Genomic DNA, 16,996 nt, shown 5'->3' with positions numbered 1-16,996 from the left:
AAACAACTACATCATTATGAGTCTGATACTGGGTAGTAGAAGATGCTGTGTTCAAAAAAGTCATTCAGGGAACCCATGGTTCTTCAGTTAGGAGCTCTGCTAACTTCTATGACATGATCCTCTCCTACATTTAACCTAAAATGGTGGAAAGTAAGAGTCCATGTGTCTCTTGTAGGTTTCCATTAGCTAAGCCTGGAAGTGGTAGATATCATTTCTGCTGACATTTCATTTGCACAATTTGGTCATACGAGGTCACCAAACTGCAAGAATGATTGGGAAATGCACTTTGTGCATGTGTGTGTGTGTGTGTCCAAATACAGAAAGAAACTGAGAATGTTAAATATGTAATAATCTCTGACTCAGAGTTGACTAACACCTCATAAACTTTACCATCTCTGAGTAACTTTAACCTTAACAAATACTGCGTATAGATTCAGAGAGATTAATAGGAGACATACATCTCGTCCATGCTATATCTACAAGAGATTAATTGTAACTGCTTTTAAAGAAAGATCAAGTCGAAAAAGAATAACCGTATTTATATTAAATTTCATTTTTGGCATTTTCTAGCATGTTCATGTTTCATCAGCATTCGTCTCATAAAGTTCATCATGTTCATTTGCTTCTTCCACTTTCTGTAAAGCCTCTTCTTCCAGGTTTCACTTCATCCCTGTCCTGTGATTCAGAGTCTAGCCCTTTCTTAGCCCTTTGTTTATGTTCAGGTGCCTCTTTTTATCAGTAAATGGGAGAAATTTTGCATTTTTCTACTCACATTGACATATTATGCACAGTGATTTTGTCTTTCTAAAAGCTGTTTCTGTCTCTTCCATTTTCTTTCATTTCTTCTGCCAACAGTTAATTCTTTACATTTGCATATCCATTTCAGTCATTGGTTTTGAAGCTACCAGTTTTGTCATAAAAATAAAACTGACTACTTCATGTTCATCACGAAGAGTGCATACACATACGCATGCACATACATAATTAACACACATATGTGCACAATTGAATGACATAAACATTCTGGGGTCCAATATTAGATATATTGTCTCTGAAGTTTTTATAATACTTCATAACACTAACCCAATATTTATATTTTTCTCAGCCTTGAAACTTTTGGCATATTTGGCTTTATTTTGACCATTTTTGGCATATAAAATATCAGTGAAAACATTCTTTAAGAACGCAGTAGTTATTTCTTTAAGAAAACAATATACTCAGGCTTTATCTTTCTTATGGGATATAAACCTAATAACTTCTAAGAAATATTTTCAAATGACTGTGTTTTCTAAGATACATCTGGAATTACTGCCAAATATTCCATGAAGACATTTGGGTCAGTGTTGGCAAACATATTTATTTATAGATAATTTTAAACAAAGAAATGACTTCTCTCAAAAAATCTTTGATGTCCGCAGAATTCACTTTCATAGTAATTATTCTGGAGGAGTGAAAAAGCCAACTGATATTTAGGCCTTGTAGGCTTTAAAACACAAGCTTCCCCTAGATATATATGAACCACATCTCCATACTTAATCTCCAGATTTTGAAAAAAAAAAACATCTTTTCAGAAACAGCAACATGTGTGAGTGAACCTCCTGACATCATCCACCAACTGCTTGAAGTATTCTAATAAATAATGTGACTGTTGTCTCAATTAGGGTATGAAATTGTTACTGTTCAGATAGTTGCTATTGGAAATAGTGTTGTGCTTCAGTTTCCAGCAGTTAAAACATTGGAGGGAAAGAGTTGTTCATTTCTCTTCTTGAAAAATTGTTCCAGCTGATGTAGTATATAGAAAATCTTTGTACTTGGAGAGTCTAGGTGGCTCAGTCAGTTGAGCAACTGACTGTTCATTTTGGCTCAGGTCATGATCTCAGGGTCATGGGATTGAGCCCCCATCAGTCTCCGCACTGAGCATGGAGCCTGCTTAAGAATCTCTCTCTCTCTCTCTCTCTCTCTCTCTGCCTCTGCCCCGGGCCCTTACTTGAGCAACCTCTCTCTCTCGCTCTAAAATAAAATTTAATTTTTTTTAAAAAAACATTCTCTCTAAAAAAAACAAAAAAAGAAAATCCATGTAGTTGATGGTCTGTATCACTTTCCACTTAATGGTCATTTTTGATGTATTCATGACTGGAGGCCCCTTGTGGGGAGAGGGAAAGGAGATCCGGAGGAAAAGGAATGGAGTGGTGAAGGGAAGATAAACCACGCTCAAGCTAGGGCCTTGACTGTTTCAGCAGTGTATCACTGACTTGTGTGAATACAGGGAAATCATGTGGGTGAAGTTTACTGATACTGAGCGCTAGAAAATTAGGCAGCACTGATAATAAATGTGGTTACTGAGATTCAGAGAATTTAACTGTTTTGCCCAAAGTCTTACTCATAATCAGTTGAAGAGAAGGAGTTAGAATTCATCTCTCCTCATGTGTATTTCATTATCCTTTCCATGATATCATATTATAGGTGTTATGAAGTTTAGTTGTGTATGGGATAACACATTTCAATACATAACATTTAAAATCCATTTCAACTCTTAAGATTTTTATAATAGTATTTGACATAATTATGTTTTAATACTGCCATTGACAAGTGATCGCATGTGGTACAAAATATAGAATAAAGGTAAGTAAATTTCACTTTTTATCATTCTGCGTGGGCTATACATGAGCTAGGCAGTCATACTGTATGGTTGTTACAGTAATTAAAAATCTAATAAAATTATGTATTTATTCCATTAAAAAAGTACACCAGGAAAACTATTCATAAATCCAGCTTACAGGAACCCTGTGTATATTGACTTGAATGACAAGCATCATACTGTCAGCAGAACAGAGTTACAAGAGATAGACACTGTGAAATCCTGTAAACAACTCCTGTCACACAACTCTGAATTTTGAAACATTTTAACATTTATTCACTATGGTGGTAAATTATCAGAATGCAGTCTGGCACAATTACCAGCAGGAGATAATCCAAGAATCAAAACTTTAGCATTTGACCTCATGAAAGTGCAGTGTTATGAGTTGTATTGATTATTTTAATCCCATGTCACACTAGAAATATTGTTAAAGCTCTATGATCAGTCTTTGATTGCCATTTGCCTTGTAGCAGAGGAAAACTGCAGTTGATCTATCAATAAAACTAGACCTAGAAATATGTTATACATTCAAATTTAATAAATGGAGTAATGATTTAAAAAACATCCATGATCATATTTCATGATATCATTTCCATAGCAATTGGTTTAGGTACATGCCAAGTTAGATTGTGTTTATATTTTCACATTGAAAAATTACTAGTCATGAGATCATCAAACAGATATTAACTTATATTTTGCAATTTGGAAAAAAAAACACAACCTAAACTTTTAATACTTGTTCAAACTGCTTTATGAAGAAACACATTGTACATAATATTGATATAGGTCAGTGATGACCCCTAGGTGGCTGAAACTTATATACTTAAAGGATAACAACACAACAAACAAAACAAAAGCAATAAAATCCACATTTGAAATTACCAATGTGTTGTAATTGGGAAGATAAAGGAAACTCTATATAGTTTTGGATAAAACTGTGTTCCCCCAAAACTCATAGATTGCAGCTCTAACCTCCAATGTGATGGTATTTGGTGATAGGGCCTTTATGGAGATAATTAAGATTCAATTAGATGGTAAGATTGAGGCCCTAATCTGATAGGACTGGTGTCCTTATAAAAAAAAGAATGAGACATCACAGCTCACTGGCTTTCCACAAATGCACAGAGGAAAGACTATGTGAGGACATAGCAAGAGATAGTCATTTGCAAGTCAGGAAGAGAAATCTTACCAGAAACTTTCTAGCATCTGGATCAGAGACCTCCAGCTTCCAGAACTGTGAAAAAATAAATTTCTGTTATTTAAGCCACTCAGTGTGTGGTACTTTGTTATGGCTGCCCCAGCAGACTAATACATATGTGTATGACAAAAACTTGTTTTCAATGCTCATATTACTTATGGAACAAATAAAAATTCATTATACAAGAATTACATTAATTAGCCAAAAGCTTTGGTATACTGCATACTATCGTGTTGCATCGCTCGAGTATAACCTCAGATATATTATAATCTCATATAAGAATATTAGAAAACACTGCAGAAATTGTTGAAGAAATTACCAAACATGCAAGTAGAAAAGTAGAAAATGTATACTTATTATCTCTATAAATTAGGTCAAAATGAACACGTAAAAACATGTGGCTATGTAAATTATATCCATATAGGTTTCCAAAAACACATACTTAAAAGTTATATAATTATGTAGATGTTGAATCCAATGAGAAGACAAAATGACTCTTTGATTACTAAAGAACAGTTACAGTTCAAAGGCCATTCATAACAAATATGATTATAGGATGATTTCATTAAATTTTTGGTTTTGATGTCCATCTAGATTGTAAATTTTTTCCAAATACCATGTTTTAAACTTTATCACACGTGTGGAGAAATAAATGACTTGCCATAAAATTATTTTTTGTCTTTGTTATCAAAGTGTATTTTGAAGTTTTATAAGATAGCCAATTATAAAGCAAAACAACATCATTGAGATAAAAACAATACTGTTATAGATTACTAGTAGTTAATATTACAGAAAGGATCAGAAAGCCACAAAATTATTATTTCAAATTACATTTGAAATTAGAAAAAAATAGAACTGAATTTGGAAATTAAAATGGGATTGGGAAATTTAGGGCCAGAAGTGTCCAGATCTATCTATTTATCTATCATCTATCTATCTATCTATCTATCTATCTATCTATCTATCTAGTGTCTGTCATCTATCATGTTTCTATATTTATGTATTTCTTCAAATTGTGTACATTAAGCATAATATTGAACACAAAATTATGCATAATGTTTTTTATTAAATTCGTATGGTCATTTGGTGTATCTTGTATTTGTTTTATTGGTCCAGTGTCTGGTCACATACAAAGCATTTAATGAGAGTCAGATAGTTTTTTAGGTAATATTGTCCATTTATTTTTTTTAGACATTAAAAAAAATTTTTTTAATGTTTTTATTTATTTTTGACAGAGAGAGAGAGAGAGAGAGAGAGAGAGAGAATGAGTGGGGGAGGGGCAGAGAGAGAGGGAGACACAGAATTCGAAGCAGGCTGCAGGCTGGAGCTGTCAGCACAGAGCCTGATGCGGGGCTCGAACTCACGGACTGCGAGATCATGACCTGAACCGAAGTCGGACGCTCAACCGACTGAGCCACCCAGGTGCCCCTGTCCATTTATTTTTAATGTATTCAGAAAATATATTAAACTAATTCCATGTGCCAGGCAAAGTGTAACTTGGGAGATAGAGAACAAAGCACCCATGCTTTCTTCTCTCATGTAGCTTTCTCTCTAATGAGACAGACTGGCATTAATCAAGTGATCTCACACAGGCAAGTATATATTGAAAATTTAAATTAATGTTAGGAAGGAAAACTACAACTACTGAAATCTAGTCATGCAAAGTGAAATATATAGCCTATTTATTTTTCTGAAAATTTAGAAAATGTTATATTTTGATTTATTTCAAGTGCAATTTCTCTTGATGATTAATAGAATTTTATTCTTTACTAACTTTACTATTCAAAACAATACTTAAGATTTTTTTTTTTTTTGCTTTTTGTAAATAACTCCTTAAGAGCATTATCAGCCTGAAAGTATTTATCTAATTTCCAATTATGCCTAAGTTACCATTAAGGTGACTTACCTTAGTAAGTTAAAACCACTGTGTGATTTCTAATAAGTATCTTAAAATAATTGTGTTGCAAGCATATATCCGAAGCCAGAAAATATTGGTCTTTGATGCTAATATAAAAATACATTAAAATTCTACTGAGGACTTTTTATTCCGTTTTAATCTCTTTCAGATGTTCATGTGGCTTCATTTTCTGTGTGTCTAGAAAGAAAAATTCTTAAGGTTAATGCACCAGAAAATATGATTTGCTGTTGACACAACAGTTACTGATAAACCAATTACACAGTAAAGAAAGCATAAATTGTACTACATAATCACTTTATAGGCAGAAATTGAAGATGATATTTGTATTAAAAACCTCACACATAAGCTCAACTATATATTACTATCATTTAGATAAGTGAATCTAAGTGATATTTTTGTTGATTAATCAATATAATTTAAATAAAAGTAAATTTACTGTTATTCTCAGTTTTTCATATTAAGAAAAGTACAGGTCTACTTAAAATAGAACTGTAATAGTCCTTTTAATCTTAATGAAAATTTCATGTCATTTTCCAAAAGCTTTGATAAATTTATTCACTATTGGCTAAATTTTTCTGGTTAATAGGAATGCGAGTTAACTACAACTGCTCATTTCAACCCAGATTTCACAGTAGAAATAAGGAAAGACATTTGCCTCCTAGGTACTTACCAATTTCATTAGAAGTGATGGATTTTTTGTAGTATAGAGATTCTTAGGCAATGAAAAATACTGATTGCTTCTTGTTTCTAATATAGCAATAGTTCATGTCTTGGAACTAGTTCCATTGTCAAAGTGAATAATATTTTAATATGTTTAGGTATGTCCTTATTCTTCCTGAAAGAAAAATGGAATGGCTCTTGACGTTAAGGGAGTTTGTTATCAGTCACTTGAGTGGTATTGATGCCAAACATTTCTGATGATGCGTTTGAGTTTCATGTAAGATTCTGGAAAAGAAAATTAGAGGCTAATATGTGTGCACTATATCTCTTTCTTTAGGTGGTTTGTGTAAGCAAGGAAGCCTTTATTCTAGCAAGCAGGAAGCCTTTATTCTATTCTATTCTAGCAAGCCTTTATTCCAACAAGCAGGAAGGCTTGTTGGAAAATGAGCCTTATCAGAAACTACATTTGAAATTATATTGTTTTTGCAAAGCTGCTTTGTAAATATTTGTGTTAGAGCTCTAGAAATTCTTCTGATGTAATAACCAAGCTCTTGGTTCCTTAAGCCTTCATAAACTGTAACTCCTAGATAGCATCAGAATCACCAAATAGATTTTTGCCAAGTATAGCTGTACCCTTTAAGAAATTAAAACACATTGAAATCATGTTGCCATATTTATGGAGGTTATACTGTCTGCCCATACAATCATTTGTTAAATATTTAAAGAAACCACTGTGTGTTCTATACATTGGTAGATTTGGGGGATTATTGAAGTACAAGGCCTTCTTTTCAGGTTGGTGACACTATAATAGGGAAGGTGAAATTAAACACAGAGTTAACATGTATAAAATTCCTAAACATTGTATGATCCAATCATATTTATTTTTGGAAAAATACACATCAAGGCAAGAACAATAGACTATTAAGAGACAAAAAGCAAGAGACAAAAGACTATTAAGTTGCAGTGTAGCCTGATGAAAGAAAGGAAAGGCTATGGATACTTAAGCAACTTGATAGCACCAAGAGACTTGTTTCTTCCTCCATACAAAATACCTCATACAAAAATTGGGGCACTTGGATGGCTCAGTAGGTTAAGTGACCAACTCTTGGTTTTGGCTCAGGTCAGGATCTCATGATTCATGAGTTTGAGCCTTGCGTTGGGCTCTGCATTGGCACAGCAGAGCCTGCTTGGGATTCTCTCCCTTCCTCTCTCTGCCCTTCCTCCCCCACCTCTCAAAATAAATAATAAATAAACATTTTTAAAAAATAAACAAATTAACTCTGTGAGAACAGCATAGTTGTGCTATTGGTTCAGATGATGGAAATTATAGTAACTAGTTAATAAATGTGCTCCTATTTTTTTGATACTAAACAAGAGAAATGAACATAGGGAAATAAACACACGTGATTAATTACATGATAAACAAATGAGATGTGTCTGAGTGTACAGAAAACATTGAAGGAACGGTGATAAAAATATGCAAAACATTTGAATCAGTAAAATCAGTAATTTTAAAATAGGCAATGGAAAGTGAACTGTTCTGGGATATTAATAGAATGAATATCTGAGTCATTCTCACAGTTTACAGTTTTCAAAATATTAAAAAATGCACATGCAATAAAACAAAACTTGGAAGTGCATGTATGAATACTGAGTGTAACAATGCATTTAAAAATTCTTATCATAAAGGCTATTGGTTCAAAACTGTTAACAGTATAAAATTAAGAAAACAAATATAATTGGGTATATAAAACTTACATTTGAATAATTATCTGGGCATTCGAAATTAATATGAAGCAGTGTTCTTACCATTAAGAAAATGAATGGTCTAATCCAGGATTACAGGACTGGGGTGAAATTCAACAGTGTCAAAATAGTAGTAATGAATGTGGTCTAAAGAATAACTGCATATGTAGGATTTCTTCAGAGTTCTCCCAAATGAAAAGAAAGTTTGGGTATAAGTAACCTCCCATTGGTCAACCATTAGATGACGAAGCAGATATTTTCAGATGAAAGTATTTTCAGAGACACTGCTGAGAGCAGTCAGCAGTCAGCATTCCCAGAAGATGGGAGAATGAGTGAGTATTGGAAGAGGGAGATTCTGCATGGTATACTACAATATCCACTACTGTCAACCACTTGTGCCACACGGATCCACTGACTTATTAGCTTAAGTTCATCCCATGTGGGATATGCTTCTCCAGGACTTGTCAAAGAAAAAAAAAATGCATGAAATGCATGCTAAAAATGGAAAGGAAGACTTTATTCAAGACTACTGCAAGAGACTTGCAATTGGTGAGATTCAGCTCAACTCCACTGAAAGAAAAGAGGAGGAATTTTAAATGTTGGAGAGAGCCAAAGGAAAAGTACCAGAACACATCAGGGGAAGGTTGGTCACTGTAATTAGACCATCTGTGTTTGCTAATTGTCTTCAGCAAATGGTGTTGGAAAAACTGGCTGTAGACATGCAAAAGAATGAAACTGGACCACTTTCTTACACCGTACACAAAAATGAATTCAAAATGGATGAAAGACCTAAATGTGAGACAGGAGGAAGCCATCAAAATCCTAGATGAGAAAACAGACAACAACCTCTTTGACCTTGGCTGCAGCAACTTTTTACTTGACATGTCTCCAGAGGAGGTAAAACGCTTCTTAATGGTGAAGGAAACAATTAACAGAACTAAAAGGCAACCTTCAGAATGGGAGAAAATATTTGCAAATGACATATCCGATAAAGGGTTAGTGTCCAAAATCTAGAAAGAACTTATCAAAATCAACACCCCCCCAAAAAACATCCAGTGAAGAAATGGGTGGAAGACATGACTAGACACTTTTCCAAAGAAGACATCCAGATGGCTAACAGACACATGAAAAGATGCTAATTGTCCCTTTTCAAAGTTAGGCTCCTATCCACCCACAGAGACTGACTGATAACTGGAGCCCTATCTTTTCTTGATGATTACATTTCAAAGGGATGCCTCTCAGGTCTTTGAGAAAGACATTCCTGGATTGTAAAACTGACAGGAAGCTGGGAGATTTGCATCTCAAAGGGCAGAGAAATAATTTGCAATTTCAGATTTTCTAAAGTAAATACTCTAAGAAAAAGTAGGTCAGGGGCCTCTAGTCTGAAAGAAGCCTATCTAAAATTTAGTCAAGCTGGTGGGAGCGATAAGTCTGAACAGGTCAGACTCTAGTTGTAGTTTGCTGTAGGAGGAAAACTCCAAATAGGAAATTAATCTCCCCAAATTTAAGCCCTGTTCATAATTACACTTGCTGGCCACTTAATATCAAGATTAGACAGGAGAGTTCTAAAAGATAGCCAAGTAAACCACCTGGATGCCAGACATTTTCTTCTCTCCCCGTTTTGTGTAACCCCAACCCTGTCTCCCACTGATGATAAATGCCAGTTACCTCTGCCAGGATGTGACTGTTTTCTTTGCCTAGTTGTCTCTTTACATAATAAGCTCCAAATGACTGGGTGGCAGCTGTAGCTTAAAGTTGACATTGCATCCCTTTTGGGAAGAGTGTCCTCCTGCCTGGGAACCTGAATCTCTACATGTATTGTGCCTAAATTTCTGGGGCAAGAAAACATACATTTCTTAAGTTGATTCCTGAAAGTAATGGTAAAACAAATTAATTCTACACTCAGTGCTTGGTTTCTAGGCCAGTGTATTCTATTTATAGAGGGAAATAGCACTATTTGATTACTGTTAGTTTAAAGTATATAGCACGTTTTGGGAGATGATGCCATATTCTTGCAGAGTTGGGCTCTATAAAATGACATCCTGTTAGACCTTTAAAAAGGCCTTTCCATCTCTCTATTAGGCTGGTAACAGAATGGACACTAAATGATAAGCTCAGTGAGTGGATCCCATGGGTATATTGTCACTACCATGTTTGCTATAGGGTGAGTACTTTGGATCAAGGCAGTTTTTTGAGGGATTCCATACTGGTGGATCATATTCTCTATACATCTTCAGATAGTGGTTTTGGCCGAAGCCTTAAGGACAGGAAAGGAACACCCATTTCGAAGATATATGCAGATCTTAAACAATGTTAATCTCTGTCACTTCCAGCATGGGAAGGCTTCAGTGTACTCAGTTTGTCAGCAAGGTAGCAGTTTGTCACATTGGGGGATAAATCTGTACTGGAGTTCAACAACGGTCTCTGTTGCTGACAGGCTGGAATTTCAGTGATAGAAGAAAGCTAAATTGGCTTTCTGAACAAGCCTCATGGTATTGTGCCCATCTCTCACCTTCATCCATGCCATTATTGCTGCTTTTTCTTGTACCCATTGTGCCAGCAATAGAGTGGCTAACGACAGAGTCTGGGTGATATTATTTGTCCAAGTCTCTCTAGAACAATATATTGCAGTAGTTGCTCTTTTGCTTGCACTGACATACTGAGTCAATCCAACCAAGAACTGAAATTGACCTTCTTTTTTCTTTGTCAGCTTGTCCCAGAGAAACCCTCATGTGACCATGGGTCTGACCTAAGTGAAATGTTGAATAATATGGAGATATGTCTTACCTGTTCATGCAGCTTTCTCGTGCCTTCTGAACCTGCTCCTGTGGAATTCCAAATATATATATTCATTTTGCTATAGAATGCTGATAGATCTACTTGACATTGGTTTGGTGGGTCTGAAAGAGTTCAGCTTACAATGCTCTTGGTTCTGGCTATCTGGTCACTTGATATTTAATGGCCACATGCTGAATTTCCACCTGGGCTCAGAAATAGCGCTGGAGCTACCTTTTTAAAAAATGTTTGTTTATTTTTGAGAGAGAGAGAGAGAGACAGAGACATAGCATGAGCGAGGGAGGGGCAGAGAGAGAGAGAGAGAGAGGGAAACACAGAATCTGAAGCAGGCTCCAGCCTCTGAGCTGTTAAGCTGTCAGCACTGAGCCCGACGTGGGACTCGAACTCACCAATGGTGAGATCATGACCTGAGCCTAAGTCAGATGCTTAATGGACTGAGCCACCCAGGCGCCCCTGGAGCTACCTTTTTTGAATGGCATCTCCTATAGATGGCTTGATCTTGTTTCATAACCTAGGGGGTCTATGTTGTGTTTCATCTATTTAGGATTACATAAACTCAACTTTATACCAATATTCCCAAATATTGGTGTCGTGTTCTCCCTTCAGAACCTTAAGAAAACCAGGAGTTGTAATGTGTGGCAGGAGATGAAGGGTTCTATATGTAATTATTTAATTAATCAGAATCCATCTGATTTTTATAAAGGCTAGACTAGTGAAATACATAGAAATATGAGAGGATTGTCACTCCTGCACATTTCAAATTTGTAAGGTGAATCATTGCCATTACCCTCACGCTGTGACACTGTTTATGACCAACTAGCTTGGTCAGGGAAATTTTTGCATACTTAGGTGATTTTTAAGGAGATGTTTGTGTTTCAAACACAGCAATTAAGTTAGGAACTACATGAGAAACTGAGGATAAGTAAGCAAATACCTGATAAATAAGATACCATGTATTTATACTTGAAGTTATAAAATATATGATTTGTTTTAGAGAAGAAAAAAATATATTTCAAATGGAAGCTCCATCATTTGACTCATTGTGAATGCCGTAGTAATTTCTTATAAATATTCAAACTTATAGAAAAAATATATTAAATTCCTAATGAGGAAAATTGGAAGTACCATGTTAAAAACACTTCTGTTAAAAATATAAGCATTAACATTTTAAAGCATAGAAATACAATTATTTAATCAAGTCACAAAGGCAATAATAATTGATTAGAACGGAAAACTTTCTTTGAAAACACACTATATTTGCTTTATATGGCCTTTATTTCTGGTTTCACATCTTTTACCTTTATCTTTTTAACCTTCTTTGCTGTTTGTCTTTGTCCAACCAATTCTAAATGGCAAAACAGTTGCTTATTACTCTGAAGTTGAAGTTAGACTTGGTTTATCTTAAATGAAAATGATAGATAATTCTTCATATTATGAGGATCTGGAAATCCTTGCTGTTGAAAACATGATATCTCATACTGAAAACTATGTCATGAATATAAATCAGAAAAAAAAATACACACTTGAAGATTTAATGTGAATAAATTTTGGAGATCTAATATAATTTTGAAGATCCAACACAAATTAATTTTCCAGATAGTAAGTTTTCACTAAATTTGTTGCATTGTGTTGTGTCTGTTTCCTAGGTTTTGGAATTTTTTTTAGGTTTTATTTCAATATTTAAAATAGAGAGCTTAGTAAAATGTTATGTCTTGAATTAGTGAAGAAGGGCAAATCTATTTTTGAAATTTGTATTTGATAAATTATAATGTCACCCACCCTACTTCCTCTAGATATGATGTCCAAATGTTCTTTAACTACTTAATATTAAATAAGCTGTCTTAATAGCATTACTTTAATGGTGATATTTCCTTTATATATATTGTTATTTTTACTTTACTGACTTTGCAAAGTCGTAATATATATCCCAAAATGACGTTCAATGCTTTATTTTACATGAGTGAAAATAATTCTGAGAGTTTATTTTCCTATGCTTTATTTTTTTTTATTTTTTATTTATTTATTTTTTTTATTTATATATGAAATTTATTGTCAAATTGGTTTCCATACAACACCCAGTGCTCATCCCAAAAGGTGCCCTCCTCAATACCCATCACCCACCCTCCCCTCCCTCCCACCCCCATCAACCCTCAGTTTGTTCTCAGTTCTCAACAGTCTCTTATGCTTTGGCTCTCTCCCACTCTAACCTCTTTTTTTTTTTTTTTCCTTCCCCTCCCCCATGGGTTCCTGTTAAGTTTCTCAGGATCCACATAAGAGTGAAACCATATGGTATCTGTCTTTCTCTGTATGGCTTATTTCACTTAGCATCACACTCTCCAGTTCCATCCACGTTGCTACAAAAGGCCATATTTCATTTTTTCTCATTGCCACGTAGTATTCCATTGTGTATATAAACCACAATTTCTTTATCCATTCATCAGTTGATGGACATTTAGGCTCTTTCCATAATTTGGCTATTGTTGAGAGTGCTGCTATGAACATTGGGGTACAAGTGCCCCTATGCATCAGTACTCCTGTGTCCCTTGGATAAATTCCTAGCAGTGCTATTGCTGGGTCATAGGGTAGGTCTATTTTTAATTTTCTGAGGAACCTCCACACTGCTTTCCAGAGTGGCTGCACCAATTTGCATTCCCACCAACAGTGCAAGAGGGTTCCCGTTTCTCCACATCCTCTCCAGCATCTATAGTCTCCTGATTTGTTCATTTTGGCCACTCTGGCTGGCGTGAGGTGATATCTGAGTGTGGTTTTGATTTGTATTTCCCTGATAAGGAGCGACGCTGAACATCTTTTCATGTGCCTGTTGGCCATCCGGATGTCTTCTTTAGAGAAGTGTCTATTCATGTTTTCTGCCCATTTCTTCACTGGGTTATTTGCTTTTCGGGTGTGGAGTTTGGTGAGCTCTTTATAGATTTTGGATACTAGCCCTTTGTCCGATATGTCATTTGCAAATATCTTTTCCCATTCCGTTGCTTGCCTTTTCGTTTTGTTGGTTGTTTCCTTTGCTGTGCAGAAGCTTTTTATCTTCATAAGGTCCCAGTAATTCACTTTTGCTTTTAATTCCCTTGCCTTTGGGGATGTGTCGAGTAAGAGATTGCTACGGCTGAGGTCAGAGAGGTCTTTTCCTGCTTTCTCCTCTAAGGTTTTGATGGTTTCCTGTCTCACATTCAGGTCCTTTATCCATTTTGAGTTTATTTTTGTGAATGGTGTGAGAAAGTGGTCTAGTTTCAACCTTCTGCATGTTGCTGTCCAGTTCTCCCAGCACCATTTGTTAAAGAGACTGTCTTTTTTCCATTGGATGTTCTTTCCTGCTTTGTCAAAGATGAGTTGGCCATACGTTTGTGGGTCTAGTTCTGGGGTTTCTATTCTATTCCATTGGTCTATGTGTCTGTTTTTGTGCCAATACCATGCTGTCTTGATGATGACAGCTTTGTAGTAGAGGCTAAAGTCTGGGATTGTGATGCCTCCTGCTTTGGTCTTCTTCTTCAAAATGACTTTGGCTATTCGGGGCCTTTTGTGATTCCATATGAATTTTAGGATTGCTTGTTCTAGTTTCGAGAAGAATGCTGGTGCAATTTTGATTGGGATTGCATTGAATGTGTAGATAGCTTTGGGTAGTATTGACATTTTGACAATATTTATTCTTCCAATCCATGAGCAGGGAATGTCTTTCCATTTCTTTAAATCTTCTTCAATTACCTTCATAAGCTTTCTATAGTTTTCAGCATACAGATCCTTTACATCTTTGGTTAGGTTTATTCCTAGGTATTTTATGCTTCTTGGTGCAATTGTGAATGGGATCAGTTTCTTTATTTGTCTTTCTGTTGCTTCATTGTTAGTGTATAAGAATGCAACTGATTTCTGTACATTGATTTTGTATCCTGCAACTTTGCTGAATTCATGGATCAGTTCTAGCAGACTTTTGGTGGAGTCTGTCGGATTTTCCATGTATAATATCATGTCATCTGCAAAAAGCGAAAGCTTGACTTCATCTTTGCCAATTTTGATGCCTTTGATTTCCTTTTGTTGTCTGATTGCTGATGCTAGAACTTCCAGCACTATGTTAAACAACAGCGGTGAGAGTGGGCATCCCTGTCGTGTTCCTGATCTCAGGGAAAAAGCTCTCAGTTTTTCCCCGTTGAGGATGATGTTAGCTGTGGGCTTTTCATAAATGGCTTTTATGATCTTTAAGTATGTTCCTTCTATCCCGATTTTCTCAAGGGTTTTCATTAAGAAAGGGTGCTGGATTTTGTCAAAGGCCTTTTCTGCATCGATTGACAGGATCATATGGTTTTTCTCTTTTTTTTTGTTAATGTGATGTATCACGTTGATTGATTTGCGAATGTTGAACCAGCCCTGCATCCCAGGAATGAATCCCACTTGATCATGGTGAATAATTCTTTTTTATATGCCGTTGAATTCGATTTGCTAGTATCTTATTGAGAATTTTGGCATCCGTATTCATCAGGGATATTGGCCTGTAGTTCTCTTTTTTGACTGGGTCTCTGTCTGGTTTAGGAATCAAAGTAATACTGGCTTCATAGAATGAGTCTGGAAGTTTTCCTTCCCCTTCTATTTCTTGGAATAGCTTGAGAAGGATAGGTATTATCTCTGCTTTAAACGTCTGGTAGAACTCCCCTGGGAAGCCATCTGGTCCTGGACTCTTATTTGTTGGGAGATTTTTGATAACCGATTCAATTTCTTCGCTGGTGATGGGTCTGTTCAAGCTTTCTATTTCCTCCTGATTGAGTTTTGGAAGAGTGTGGGTGTTCAGGAATTTGTCCATTTCTTCCAGGTTGTCCAATTTGTTGGCATATAATTTTTCATAGTATTCCCTGATAATTGTTTGTATCTCTGAGGGATTGGTTGTAATCATTCCATTTTCATTCATGATTTTATCTATTTGGGTCATCTCCCGTTTCTTTTTGAGAAGCCTGGCTAGAGGTTTGTCAATTTTGTTTATTTTTTCAAAATACCAACTCTTGGTTTCGTTGATCTGCTCTACAGTTTTTTTAGATTCTACATTGTTTATTTCTGCTCTGATCTTTATTATTTCTCTTCTTCTGCTGGGTTTAGGCTGCCTTTGCTGTTCTGCTTCTATTTCCTTTAGGTGTGCTGTTAGATTTTGTATTTGGGATTTTTCTTGTTTCTTGAGATAGGCCTGGATTGCAATGTATTTTCCTCTCAGGACTGCCTTCGCTGCGTCCCAAAGCGTTTGGATTGTTGTATTTTCATTTTCGTTTGTTTCTATATATTTTTAATTTCTTCTCTAATTGCCTGGTTGACCCACTCATTCATTAGTAGGGTGTTCTTTAACCTCCATGCTTTTGGAGGTTTTCCAGACTTTTTTCTGTGGTTGATTTCAAGCTTCATAGCATTGTGGTCTGAAAGTATGCATGGTATGATTTCAATTCTTGTAAACTTCTGAAGGGCTGTTTTGTGACCCAGTATATGACCTATCTTGGAGAATGTTCCATGTGCACTCGAGAAGAAAGTATATTCTGTTGCTTTGGGATGCAGAGTTCTAAATATATCTGTCAAGTCCATCTGATCCAATGTCTCATTCAGGGCCCTTGTTTCTTTATTGACCGTGTGTCTAGATGATCTATCCATTTCTGTAAGTGGGGTGTTAAAGTCCCCTGCAATTACCACATTCTTATCAATAAGGTTGCTTATGTTTATGAGTAATTGTTTTATATATTTGGGCGCTCCGGTATTCGGCGCATAGACATTTATAATTGTCAGCTCTTCCTGATGGATAGACCCTGTCACTATTATATAATGTCCTTCTTCATCTCTTGTTACAGCCTTTAATTTAAAGTCTAGTTTGTCTGATATAAGTATGGCTACTCCAGCTTTCTTTTGGCTTCCAGTAGCATGAGAAATAGTTCTCCATCCCCTCACTCTCAATCTAAAGGTGTCCTCAGGTCTAAAATGAGTCTCTTGTAGACAGCAAATAGATGGGTCTTGTTTTTTTATCCATTCTGATACCCTATGTCTTTTGGTTGGCGCATTTAATCCA

General features: G+C 35.6%; 1 long non-coding RNA gene across 1 annotated transcript; it reads right to left on the bottom strand.

Annotated features, from left to right (window-relative positions):
- Positions 1-5,872: 5,872 nt before the first annotated feature.
- Positions 5,873-6,583, bottom strand: LOC121027809 (uncharacterized). The gene is made up of 2 exons (XR_005788942.1): positions 6,425-6,583; positions 5,873-5,931 (listed from the first exon to the last, which is right to left on the bottom strand). It is a non-coding gene; the product is annotated as an uncharacterized LOC121027809 (long non-coding RNA).
- Positions 6,584-16,996: the final 10,413 nt, after the last annotated feature.

This window comes from Herpailurus yagouaroundi, unplaced genomic scaffold (genome assembly GCF_014898765.1).
Source record: "Herpailurus yagouaroundi ecotype Mexico unplaced genomic scaffold, PumYag 28, whole genome shotgun sequence".
Lineage (NCBI taxonomy): Eukaryota > Metazoa > Chordata > Mammalia > Carnivora > Felidae > Herpailurus > Herpailurus yagouaroundi.
The sequence above is the reverse complement of the archived record's forward strand: the minus strand, read 5'-3'. Positions and strand labels throughout refer to the sequence as shown.